The sequence below is a fragment of the Bombyx mori genome, chromosome 12, assembly GCF_030269925.1.
Source record: "Bombyx mori chromosome 12, ASM3026992v2".
NCBI lineage: Eukaryota > Metazoa > Arthropoda > Insecta > Lepidoptera > Bombycidae > Bombyx > Bombyx mori.
The window spans coordinates 2978636-2992672 of record NC_085118.1 but is presented as its reverse complement, the minus strand read 5'-3'; positions in this window follow the sequence as shown (position 1 = coordinate 2992672).

The window sequence follows — 14037 nt, the reverse complement described above, 5'->3', positions numbered from 1 at the left end:
TAGTTATTTATTCGTGACGCAAACTGTAAACTATTCGTAACCACGGAAATAATAAAATAATAAACGGAAGATTAAAGCGGTAGGTAAAAACTTTATATAATAAGTTATTTGTCATTACACTAATTATTACCCATTTAAGTAAGAAACCAACTCTGTTTTTACCAAATTCTACAAATTTAACTTTTATTTGATAAACATACTTATTTATTTAAAAATAATTAATTATTAATGTAGGTAGTAATTATGTAGGTTAAAATACGAAATATTAATTATATTTCGTTTTTTAACCTACATAAATGAGCATTCGTGTTTAAATCCCATCAATACTTTTCTTTCGTATTGTATTTAACACATAATGTAAGAACCAGAGGAGGGTAAGGTACGTAGTATGTAGCTAGGTATCTAAGTCTTCGTCACAGATTTAAAACAATTGGAACACAAGTACAAATTAAAACAATAACGGATGATGCTGGACCCTGGGATCCTGGGGTTCGGAGTGGTCGGTTCCGGCGACCAGCAATTACAATTAAAGCACCGGTGATTGCAGGGCTTCCTAATCGAACGTCCTGTGTCGCAATCGCTCACTTTTAATGTGGGTGGAGGATTATTCTGTATTCATATTCTTTTTATTTATTTTTATTGCTTAGATGGGTGGACGAGCCCACAGCCCACCTGGTGTTAAGTGGTTACTGGAACCCATGGACATCCACAGCGTAAATGCGCCACCCACCTTGAGATATAAGTTCTAAGGTCTCAAGTATAGTTACAACGGCTGCCCCACCCTTCAAACCGAAACGCATTACTGCTTCACGGCAGAAATAGGCAGGGTGGTGGTACCTACCCGCGTGGACTCAGAAGAGGCCCTACCACCAGTGCTCATATTCCCAGTCAACTTTTATAAAATATTTGTTAATTTATTTGTATATCCTGAAGGTCTTGGATTTTAGGAACTGGGCAAACCATTCCCGAACAATTTGTCCTTTCAACCTTTTTTAATTTATTTTATCTAGTACAATAAATTCATGTAATGTGTTGATAGTAGAATAGTAATAGATAGTATATATTCCGGACGGCCACCGCTCAGGTTTCGGCCACCACGTGTGATTTTTAGACTTCTTACTCTCGTTGAAACGTGGTGGCTCGAGTATTGCCGCAGTGGCTGTCGCGGAACGGGTGCTGGGATTGGTTCGAGGAAAATAACGAAGTCTTCAAGTATGGCGTTCACACGGTCCTCGTGGCTTGACCGGCGCAGGGCGTAGGAGCGAGTCTCTTCTTGTTCGACGGCTCTCTCCTCTTCTTCTGGAGAGGTCTTGACTCGTCGGCTCGCTGTCTCGAACTGAATTTGCATTTTTTTTTTTCCCTACCTATGCTGATAGCCTTGAGAGGCTATTTCAGCTTCATCCTAACGTTAGTAGGTGAGCTCGCGGGGCTCAACCGGAGAGTTGCTAACACTGACCCTAGCAAGAGCAGTGCTTCGCTGAATCTACCACCGGATCGGAAACGCGACCCACTGAGAAGATCCGGCGAGAAACTCAGTGGGCTGTGTCTATGGGTTAGTTCGCTCGTCGAGCCCTTCGTCGCAAGCGACGGGTTCGACGAGGACGGTGACCGGTGCTTGTGGTGCCTAAAAGCACCGTTAATGGATCAGGAGGATCCGTAATGACGTGCTTTGGGCGACGTCGACGGTTTACCATTCGGTCTACTGGGTCGGGTATGTAATTTCCAGCGGCTACGATGAGAGGGTTCTCATGTCGTGCCGCCTTCTCAAAATGGCGCAGCGATGCCGACTGTAGATACTTACTAAGAGAGTCGAGCTCCAGGTCGTCGTGGAGATCCACATTCCTAAGGAACCAAGGCGCTCCGACGGCTATCCTGCAGAATCGTGATTGAATAACCTGAAGGGATTTCAAGTGGGTGCGGGCTGCGTGAGCGAACACTACGCTTGCATACGTCATGACGGGGCGTATGCAAGTTTTGTAGAGAGTTACCTTATTGCGGAGGGACAGTTTGCTTCGACTACAAAGCATTGGATAGAGTCGTCCTAGAATAAACGCGGCGCGGTCGCGTACCGTTTTTATATGGGGACGGAATGTCATCCCTCTGTCGAGGGTGACGCCTAGATATTTGACCTTCGAGACCCACGGAATGGGCTGGCCAAAGAGAGTGATGGGACTAACGGCGGAGGTGTTTGCGCGCCTACTACGGAGTGGGATGCTCGAAGTGATGTTCGGAGGGCGACCCCTTTTGAAGAGCACCGCTGCGCTTTTCGTGGGGTTGATGTCTATTCGCCACTTCCGGAACCACTGTCCCAGGGTGGCTACTGCGATCTGGAGTCGCCGATGAAGCAGCGACATCTTCCTACACGAGTAGTAGATAGCCGTGTCATCGGCGAAGAGCGCTAGATGGGTCTCCGGAGACCGGGGTATATCATTGATATACAAACTAAATAATAACGGGGAGAGCGCGGAGCCTTGCGGGACTCCGGCGGTCAGTTGACGGGGACGAGAACGAGTTCCCTCTACTCGATATCGAAACGAACGGTTCGACAAGAAGTCTCGTATGATGAGCACGAGTCTGTCTGGCACTCCCATGTTGTATAGTTTATAAATTAAACCGTTGTGCCAGACTTTGTCGAACGCCTTCGCGATGTCGAAGAAGAGGGCGCCGGTCGGGATTTGTTTACGCCTATTTAGTCCTATCAGAATGTGCTCCGTGAGGCGGTGCACTTGTTGTACGCACGAGTGTTTTGAGCGGAATCCGAACTGTTCGTCTATGAGAATTTTGTTCGCGGTAACAAAATTCCAGAGGCGTTTCCTAAGGAGCCGTTCGTAAATTTTTCCTATCGTCGAGAGGAGACTAATCGGACGGTAACTAGAAGTTTCGTTTGTCGGTTTGCCCGGCTTATGTATACCGATAACGTCCGCTTCTTTCCACACCGCGGGAAAGATGCAGTGCGTCATAGCGGCATTTAAAATTGTAGCCAACATTGCTATCAGTTGGACTGGCAAGAGTTTAAGCGCGCGGTTGTGGATGCCGTCGGAGCCGGGTGCCTTCCTAGGTTGTAGGTTGTGGATCGCGTCTCTAACTTCGTCGGTGGTAATGGGGGGTAACGCGTCCGAGGGCGGCAGGGAAGCTCTGCGCTCGACCTCCCTGTCGACTAACTCGGTGTGTTCGGGGTCCGCGTGTTGAGTGCTGGTGGTGCACTGCTCTTGCAGTGCATCGGCCAGCAGCTCAGCCTTGTCATCGTCATCGAATGCCGGTGGTTGGCCTGAAGGGCGTACGAGGGGAGGCATAGTGGCTATAGTTTCGGATTTGAGAGTCCTAGCTAGTCGCCAGTATGCTTGGTGGGAGGGCGCGAGTTGTTCTAAATAACTATGCCAATTATCGTTACGCGCGTCGCTTAAGCGGGAGTGGACTTCGCGTTGTAGACGACGCATCCGAATCCGGTTTGAATGCGTGGGAAGACGATCGTAGGCCCGGATTGCCGCGTTCCTAACTCTTAAGAGATTCCTAAGATCGGGGGACAGTCTGATGCGGTGGAAGCTGTCCTCCACATCGACTTCTTTAGAAGATCTAATGATCGCGGAAGATATGTGATCGGTAATGATGTTTATGGATTCGACGGTGTCCTCGGGGGATAGATTCGAATCCGGGCCGTAGGGGAGGATTGGCGGAGCGGTGTCGGCTAGGCACGTGCCCAGCTTATTCCAATCCACCATGGTCCTCGTAACAGTGACTGGGTTGTGGGGGCGACCGAGCTGCATAACGACAGGTCGGTGGTCCGAGTCGAGCTCTGACATTGCTTCGATGGAACGCAAGCGCAGAGTTACGTTCCTCAGCAGTGCCAGGTCTATAGTGCTCGGACGGAGCGCGATGTTATACGGATAACATGTTGGAGTTGGGGGACCGACTACTTCAAAGGTAAGGTCGTCTATAAACGCGTCGAGACGCCTACCATTTATGTTTGAACTGTGGCAGTTCCACCTAGTGTGGTGGCAATTTAAATCGCCTGCCAGGATGACGGAGTCTCCCATGCCGAACAGTGACTCGATGTCACTGCTCAGAAGGGGCTTGTCCGGGGGGAGATAAACGGATGCGATGACGATCGGCTGGTGTCCCGTCAGCGAGATACGGCACACTGACGCCTCGATATGTGAGAGCGAGGGAGTATCGAGAGGGACAACGTGCAGGGCCCGCCTATAGTAAATGGCAGTCCCGCCTTTGGAGGCGGTGAGTCTGTCATTCCTAACCATGACGTAATTCGCGACTTTCGGGTCGCGACGCGAGGGCTTCAGACAGGTTTCCTGCACTAATAGAATATCTACAAGATTATCGCGGAGGAATTCGAAAATTTGATCGCGTTGCCGCGCGAGTCCGTTAGCATTGTAGAATGCTAACGTAAGGGAATACGGTTTTTCTCTACCTTTTTGCGCCATTGATTACCGGTAAAGATTTTATAACGTACGCGACACGGACTCATAAACGTCCATGTGATCGAACGCGGCCGCGAGCCGCTGTTCGGGGGTTGTCGACCTACGGATAGCGTCAGCGAACGATCGCAGACGGTCGAAGTTCACCGCGGTGACGAAGTCGCGCACGAGCGCGAAGTCGTTGGCGGCAGAGGGTTGCGGGGGACGGAACGCGGGCGCGGGGCGAGGTGCGAGCAGGGGCTGAGGCGCGGGGCGTGTCGCGAGCGGGGGCGGGGGTGCGGTTTGTGTTCCCGCCTTCGTATACGGCAGCGGCTTTTTCCACGCTGAAACCGTGGGAACTGCAGCCGGCACGAAGGCAGGTTTCGGCACTGAGGGTGCCGAAGTCTTTGGGCCGACGGTTCGCGGAGCTGGGAGGGTTGAACGCTTGCGCGGAGCCCTAGGACATCCACGGTAGTTCGCGGGGTGCCCTTGCTTAAGGCATAGGACACAGCTTGGGGGTTCGGTCGCGGTTTCCCTAACACGCGAGCAATCTAGTGTGGCGTGGTCGCCGAGGCACTTTACGCAGCGGGGGCGCGCGTGGCAATTACGAGCCGAGTGGCCGTAAAGCTGACATCTGTAGCACTGCCCGGGAGTGCCACGCTTGTGGGGGGCTTCGATTGAGATCCCGGATAGGCCGCAAATTGTCGTGAGACATGCGATCTTCTTTTTGGCCTCCGGGGTGGGTTCTAACGCCACGAGTATCATATTATAGGGCTGTTTGCCCCGCCCGCTGTGCATCCGGTGCACACTAACTATCGGGAGGGCCTGAGCGGTCAGATCCTCCTTTATGTAGTCGATGTCGAGTTCTTTAGGGACTCCGCGTATCACTACGCGGAGCTCGCGGTCCTCCTGAAGAGCATAGGTGTGGAAACCTATGTTCTCCTTTCGGAGGTATGCTGAGAGGGCCCTATGGTCGCCCGGCGTTGCGACCTTTATCTGAATCCCATGCGCGACGTTACGCGCATGGGTATAATTAATTTTATTTGCCTGAAGGGCCTGGGAAACGCGGTTCCACGCAGTTTTTTCCTGGAGAATCAGCGGGGGCGGGGCAGCTGCTTTAGGAGAGAGAAGAAGGGGGGTCGTCGTACCCCCTTTCGGGGGTACGGAACGGGCCTCGGGGCAAACCCCACTACCCGGGCTGAAACTCCCTGCCATCATAGGGCAGGGGTGAGATGATGCAGGGAGGACTTGGGGATAGGTACGCTGTTCGCTGCGTGTTCGGCGGCAATTTACATCTATATATACTTATATATAATACGATGTGCAGTCTGGTGACGGCTCGATGCCCGCGGCGGTGACACCCCGGCGCCGGCTGCTGTCCTCTGCTTCTTAAAGCTATTTTTTTTTTTTTTTTTTTTTTTTTTTTTTTTTTTCCTTACTGACTAACTACAAGCTAACTAAAACTAAACTACACTACTATTTACAAGAGCACAGGACAACAGTCAGCGGATACGAGGGGCCCGCCACCGGCCCCATGCCGCGGCCCCGCCTCTACAAGTCAGAGGGGGAGCCGCGGCACTAGTATGGCGCTCACCCGCTCCGGGCTCCCCAGAAGGAGAAGTCCGTCACGGGGAGGGGCCGACTTAAACACTCCCCAAACGGGGGAGTGGTCCACCCTCGGGGGTGGAAAATGGGTCCCCATAGGGGGGCACCCCAACAATGTGGGGGGAAGTGACGAGTGTGGACAGCTCAGTCCCATGGGGGCACTCATTATGAGCACTCCCATATCACTCCGGTTAAGCCGACTATCTTACCATAGCCGGGGGTTCCAGTAGCTCCCTTGGTAGCGCCCTACCATCAGGTGGTCTGGCGTGCAAGGGAGCTATATTGTGGAGATGCTCGTGGGGTCCACCGTCAGCCCGCTCGTACATATTACGAGCTAGCCTCCGAATGAACTCCTCGAGCGACTCCACATCTAGATCCCGGGCGATTACGTCATTTCTGACGTAACGCCCTGCTCCGACTATCGTGCGAAGAGCCAGATTTTGCTGGACCTGTAACCTCTCCCGCATACCCTGCGGGATGAGGTGATACCAGGCCGCAGCTGCGTACGTGATACGGGAACGGACATACGTCTTATAAATGCCGAGCTTAGTCCTGACCGGCAACCTGGAGGCCAACACCGGCCGGAGGAGGAATCTCGCATAGCGAGCTGCCGCCAACGCCGACATGGCGTGGGCGGTCATCCTCAAACTCCGGTCGATATCGACCCCCAAGTACCGGACGCTGGATCTAAACTCGACATTAGCGCCACGGAGACTGAGCTGTCCCGGGACGACTGTTGTGCGGACTGGACCGAAGAGAATAGCCGCAGTCTTCCCCACGTTGACCGCGACCCTCCATCGGTCCAGCCACTGGGGCAGTAAGTCCAATAACCTCTGCATCCTCGAAATGGCCGCAGAGGGGAAGTTGGATGACGCGAAGTAGGCGCTGTCGTCGGCAAACAGCGCCAACTTCACGTCGGCTTCCCACGCTTGGAGGTTGCCCTCGAGCGTGGGAATATCGTTGGTATAGAGAGCGTAGAGGAATGGTGCCAGGACGCTCCCCTGCGGAACTCCGGCCGTGACTGGGCGCACCGACGACTTGGCGCCCTCGACCGCGACAAGGAAGGATCTTCCCTCCAGGTACGACCCCAGCAGTCGCACGTAGGCGTGCTGGAGGTCCGTGTTCTGCAACAGCTTGTGGATCAGTCCCGCATGCCAGACACGGTCGAAGGCCTTCTCGATATCGAGAAAGACTGCGGCCGTGTACTGGCGCGCGTTGGACCGATCCGCCAAGTGATGCATGACGCGGACCAATTGCAGCGTTGTCGAGTGGCCGCTACGAAACCCGAATTGCTCGGGTCTGAGAAGGATGTGCGGCGACATCCTTCTCAGCAGCAGCCGCTCGAACAACTTGCCCACGTGCGACAGCAACGTGATCGGACGATAACTGGAGGGATTTCTCCTGTCCTTGCCGGGTTTGGGCAAGGCGATAACCTTGCCCAATTTCCAAATTCCCGGGAAGTGTCCTGTGGACAGAATGGAGTTGAACAGCCGTGTCATAAATGACACGACCGTTTCAGGGAAGTGGAAAAAAGCGAGGGAGGGAATACCGTCCTCGCCCGGCGCCTTGCGCCTCTTCATCCGCTTAATGATGAGGCGCAATTCGCTGGGAGTGATGAGATCACCATCTCCCAACGGTGGCACCGGGGAGGAGAGTAGGCTTGCTACGCTCTCTTCCACCGATTGGTGGAATGCGGCCTCTGAGGGTGCAGAGTCATTAGGAGCGAACTGCCGCTCCAGCATTTCGGCCAGGATATCGGCGCGGGCCTGAGCCGAGAAGCATCGGTTGCCCCTCTCGTCCACGAGTGGACAAGTCGGGGCAGGCCGATTTGAGAGCTGGCGACAGAGCCGGTGGAGGGATACTGAGGAGGGGTCCTCGCGGGCCTCCTCGATCCTCTCCTGCCAGGAATAGCCCCTAAAGGTGCTAATCTTTGTCGCCAGCTCCGCTTCCAGCTCATTAAGCTCGCGCTTTATCCTGGGACAACGAGTTGTCGCCCAGAGCCTCCTCAAGCCCCTCTTCCGGCGAATAATCGCCTTCAGATGGGCCGGGAGTATACCTCTGGGCCCGCCGCTGGGCACAAGAGTCGTCGCCTGGTCGATCGCTCCCCTGATGGAGTCAACAAGGCGGGTTGCCGCATCGTCGACCCCATCAGGGGTGTTGGGGTCCTGAATCACGGGAAGGTCGACTAGTCGTCTCTTAAAGAGCTCCCAGTCGACCTTCGGTCGTAGGGGCGAGGTCGCAACCCGGGTGAGCCCCATTCCCAGTGTCACCAGGATAGGGAGATGTGGGGTACCCAGGTCGTACAGTGCCTCGATCGTTACGGGGCACCGTAGCCCCTTGTGCACACACACATCCAGCACATCGGGCTGATATCGCGCGGTGGTCGGGACGTGTGTGGGTTCGTCGGGGCCGACCACAGAGTAGTCGCCCCTATCGGCATCTTCTAGCAGCCGCCTGCCCACTGCTGAGTTAAGTCGGGAGCCCCACGCGACGTGCTTCGCGTTGAGGTCCCCGACCAGCAGAGCTGGGCGGCTGTCGTGATTCAGGGCCCGTCTTATATCCTCAGGGTGAAATTCAGGCCCCGGGGGTCTATACGCGGCATAAATCCGCATATCTCCCCCCGAGGTGTGTACCCTCACACCGACCGACCTTGTCGATGTGAAGGACAACAAATCCAACTGATCATGCACCACGTCCCGCCTGACGAGGGCCGCAGTGCCCCTGAACGGCCGCCCGGCAGGGGTAAGCTCGTCACGTCGGTACATGAAGTAGTTAGGAATCCTGAACGCATCCTGAGGACGAAGCTTGGTCTCGCCCAGGAGCACAACCTCTGGGTTGTACTCCCGGGCGAGAACAAGCAGGTCGTTCTTTCGGGACTTTATCCCGTCGGGGTTCCAATAAATGATGCGCAGCTCCTGGCTAGCCATTGAACTGCGCAATCATTCGGTAGAACCCCGACAGGAGCGCCCCGAAGGGACTGGCTCCCGAGGCGATCTCGCGGATTACTCCGGAGATCACCTCGGACAATTTCTCCCACAATGTGAGCAACCAGGCAGCAAAACCGACAGGCTGGGAGGCCTGCCGACCGCTGCGCCGCTCGCGCTGTGGGCGGGGGGGGAGGGGGGGCAAATTATTTATGTTGGCAGTAGTGGTTGCATCGGCCGAATGGGCCGAAGGCAATGGTTGGCTTGGTATCGTATGGGCCGGAGTGGAGTTTTCTGTGACCTCCATGTTCTCTGGGTCAGTTGGTTGTGGTGCAGAGCTCTGCACTGTAGGCACCGGAATGCCTCCGTTTGCATTCTCCCGTTCCTCTCTTTTCCTTAATTTCCGTTTCAGCTTTTTCCTCCTGTTTTTTTCCCTTTTTTTGTTTAGGGTCGTAATGCCGCTAGTCGGACGGGATATTGTGGGAGCACCAGCAGAAGTGCGACCACGGGGAGCAGGAGTAGGTTGGACTTTCTTTGACTGCCGTGGCGGGTTGGCCTGTGCCATCAGCGTAGACGCCGATGGCAATGCCTCCACCACCACCGCAGACGGAGCGGAGTGGGAAGGGGGAGGGGGCTGGGAAGTTTTCCCTTTCCCCTTCCCCTTCCCTTTTGCTACAGGTACTGAAGCCGGAAGAGCTGTACTCCCGGCTCGAGGCGCCTGTGGGGCAGGAGGAGGGACGGTTACTCCCATCATCCTGGCCCTCTTGCGGAAGACCGCACACCGTCTGTCGACGGCGGCGTGGTCCTTCCCGCAGTTGGCACAGGATAACGGGCCGTCCCTCGGCCTCGGGCAGTCCGATACGATGTGCTCCCCGGCACACCTTACGCAACGGACCGCACGATGACAGTTGTAGGAGGCGTGTCCGAAGGCCTGGCAGCGATGACACTGAGCAGGCCCTCGGATTGGACGCCATCCCTCGACCGTCACCCCCGGCAGGTACAGCAGTTCGTTGACTGCGTACAAGCGGGCGAGGTCGTCCTTCGAGAGGTGGTCCAGGGCTACGTGAAACACGCAGCCCGGACGCCCTCTCTGGGACCTAATGCACCTGGCATATCGAGCCGGGAATCCCAGCTCCTTCAAGGCATTGATGACTTCTGCCTCGTCGGTGTCGGCAGGGAGGCCCCGGACTGCCACCTTCGAAGGTTTCTCCTCCGCCAGGGCGTAACAGTACCATTTAATGGTACCGTCCCTGGCAGAGGCCTCCGAAAGGTAGGCCTGGACCGCCCTATACTCCTCAACCGACGTCGGCAGAAATCTAAAACCGGTGCCGAAGGGTCGCGCCGAGGGGGCACGGCCTAGGCGCTCCCTAATGGCCGCCATGTGGCGGGACCAATTTGGAAGGGCCTCCACCATAATTGGCGGGTGTCGGCGCAGTTCCTCCTGGGCGCGACCCCTCGGCCTCGGGGGAGGGGCTCGTGAGGATTGGGAAGTCCTCTGGGCGGTAGGGATACCTGGCCTAGCTGCCATGGCAGCATAGGAGGTAGAGGGAGTGGGGTTGGGCTTAAGGACCTGTTGAGGTCTGGTAGACTCGAGGTCCATGTACCTGGTGGAGTCCAGGTTGCCCGCCGTGCCGCTTAGGGCGGGGGCACCTCGGGTTGAGTCTACCGGGATTGGGGATAGAGTTGGGGAAGGAGATCGAGGAGGGGATCTTACTTGCCTTAGGGCTGTCCCTGTCCTGGCGGGAGCCCTAGGCTTTGGAATTGGTTGGGCTGGGATTGGACTCCCAGAGGGGGACGAAGACCTAGATGAGGAAGGAGTGACCGATTCGGTTGAGGAATGTGCAGAGGATGTGGTCGCACTCTCCTCTCCCTCCGATCTAGACGAGGGGCCTAATCTTGGACGCTTGTCCTTCTCGCTCGATGAGCCTCGGTCGGACTCTGACCTGGCCTTCTTCCGCGGCCGAGAGGGCCCAGAGGGATCGGTCAACGGGGGAAGGATATCTTCCTCCGGTTCGATCCTCGGAGTCCTCTGGGCCGCGACCGGAGGCCCGGGCGGACTGTCCGTCCCGAGTCCCATCGAGACTGTACGGGTTGCCGGTGAAGGTCGGAATCTGAGGTTCGTCATCACTTGACGTCCCTTGCAGGACGGGCCGGGTGTGCTGATTATGGGGGGTGATGTCCCCCCCGACATGTTCTAGCCAATATTTTTACGGTCACCACGACTGTCGGTACATCCGTGGTATTTGTACACTGTAAGCTAGTTACCGACCAATGTATTGTTAGCTTAGAGGTGCTTAAGTTAATTGAATTAAACTACTTAATTGACTAAATAATAATGCTATAATGTAAGTGGGAAAATTTGTAAAAATTGTAGAATATAAAGAACTAAGACAAACAAAAAGAAATAAAACTAAGGATTAAACAGACTTACACTCACTCTGCGATCCACCCTGCAGGCGCCCGCCGCGGCCGGCCACTCGTAGTGTGCATAAAGAAATTAACAAAAGGAAAACAAATCTACTAAAGTACAATGGACTTACCACTGACGGCTCGATCCAATCTATGTGTATCTAAATTTTAACCTATTTAATCTAATAAGTAATAAACTAATAATATGGTGTAAATAAAATAAAAATAAATGAAAATCAAATTGAAATTAACTTAAAAAAAGAAAAGGAACTATTAACAGTTTTGTACATGTACGCGTCGAGAGCGCAATCGCCCCGACACGATACCAATGCACCTGCAAGATTCCACCCCAGCTTGTAAGTAAGGTGGGGATAGAATTCCGACAGCTACATAAAATTAATTTAAATCTATAATCTACAAACAACCACTATCAGCCAGCAACGGCGGGAAACCTACGGTGTGTTCGTACTAATTATCAAAGAGAAAATTACTAAAAAATGATTATATACTATAAAGGTGGATTATACTATTAATGGCCACTTACAAAGGTCGGTCAGTTCGCCAATATGGAAGCATAAAAATTGAATTTGTATTTACAAAATTAAAATATTACAAGTATGGAGGGTATATTTAAATTAACTTAGCTTTAAAGAAATGAATCTGCCACAGTGGCGCTAGTTGTGATTAAAGTGAAATTATAATAATTAATATCAAAATATCAAAATCAAAATTAATTTAATTAAATAATACTATAGAAAAAGAATAAAAAATTATAAATTAAACAATAAGGAATAAGAAAAACTACTATACACTACTAAATCTAAGAACAAACTATTACGGGTTCCCGACGTTGCCGTGGTCCACCACCGTAAATCGGCTTACGCGGGTTTAGTAACAGCCCCTCCTAACCCCGAAGGGTAGGGGAGGACTGGGAACGGACACAGATGGCCAGACTCAGAGGCGCTAACGTAACTCGGTTTTTATTCTTAGAATAAAATGAGTACGCAGCTTTTCCAGGCTGAACGACAACTACCCGCAATTAACTGATGTTAAAGAAAGAAAGTGTCGAACAACTCACCTGTTCCCGGGTCCTGCGTTACGTTGCTCGGAACGTCTCCGCGCCGAAACAACACCGCTAGATCGAACACTCGCACTTTGGGCACACACAATCGCACAGCACAAACAATCGGGGCCTCGTAGCACTGGTGTCCCGGGCTCGCTGCTTTAGGAGCGGGCGCGGGCTTGGGACGCGGCGGCGGGGTTACGCGGCGAGCGGAGTCCGACTCCGGTGTCACGACTACCTGCGGGCGGGAGGCGGTCGCGGATTTTGTCTGCTTCGTCGTGGAGCTCCGGGACTCCACGGCGCGAGTACGCTTTTTACCGCGCGTTACGGTTTGGAACCCATCCGAAGTTCCAGGCTGAGGGCTTGACGCGGATTCGAAATCCATCTCCGATTCGGTATCGGAGCCTGAACTTGAAACGATCGAGGTCGCGGCGGACGTAGCGCGTGATGACGTAACCGACGCGGGCGCGGGGGTGGGGGTAGCGCTAGGCGCTTCGTGAGTCGCATCGTGGGAACGTGCGCTCGAACTTGACGCGGCGGCGGGGGGTGCGCGGCGTGCCTCCGAGGCACGTTTGAAATACGCGGCGACGGACGCGGGGGGGGAGGGATTGCCACGAGAGGCCCTATATGCCAGATATTCGGCCCTAATTGTCGGGTACCTTTCCCGGAGGAACCCGACAAAATCACTATCACTGACACTGTCACGATCTTCAATCATCTTGCTGTCTTCTTGCCCGGGGGGGGCGGCCCCGGGACTTTTGTTGAACTCGCCGAAAGGCGAGGCCCCGGATAGGATAGGATTTGTAACCCCCCTGTGCTGCAGGACAGCAAGGAGCAGGGGGGGGGAATGCCTATGCCGTGAAAACGGCAATCGGCGGGGAAAAGGAAAGGAACCCGCTCGGGCTGTATAGTGCTACAGCAGGCAGAATCGCGAGCGGGGGTCTAGTCTTGAAAAAGACTGTTGTTTTTGGGAAGGGTTAGGAAATCGCTAGCCTGTGAGTGCCACAGGAAGCTGAACGTAGCGATTGGTTTTGCCTTGAAAAAGGCAGTTGGTAAAGGGTGGGTTCGCGGTTACAACACTTTGGCGCACAAAAATGGACTCCGAGACGCAAATCGCAAGCGACCAACGGATCGGCACGTCCGCACTACTGAATTGTAAGCACGATGTATTCACGGTCACTACACTGTCGAGCACAACTGTGAGTTCAGAGACGCGGCTCGCAAGCGGGCCACGGATCGGAAAGCACGTCCGCGCACGACCGAGTCGTGAGCGAGAATGAATCCCAGAATTTGCAGCGAGGTAGGCCCCTTATTTATGGTCGCCCACACGCACTCGGCCAGCGCTATTATGAGTCCGAGCACGGTGGGCGTCTATTGTTCTCTCGGCCGCCTCGCTCGCCTATTGTTTGCCTAGTCGCTCTATTAGTCGCCCGTATTGTGACTCGCTCCTGCGTTCCCACGCCAAATTAAAGACCACGAGGACCAATCTTTATTTTCAAACAAATATTTACAAATTTACTTATATCTATTTACATTTGTATGCTAACTATTTTTTAACATACTGTCTATCACGGACATTCTCTATTATAAACTATTTATTATCTATTTTATGTTAACTTATTTTTAA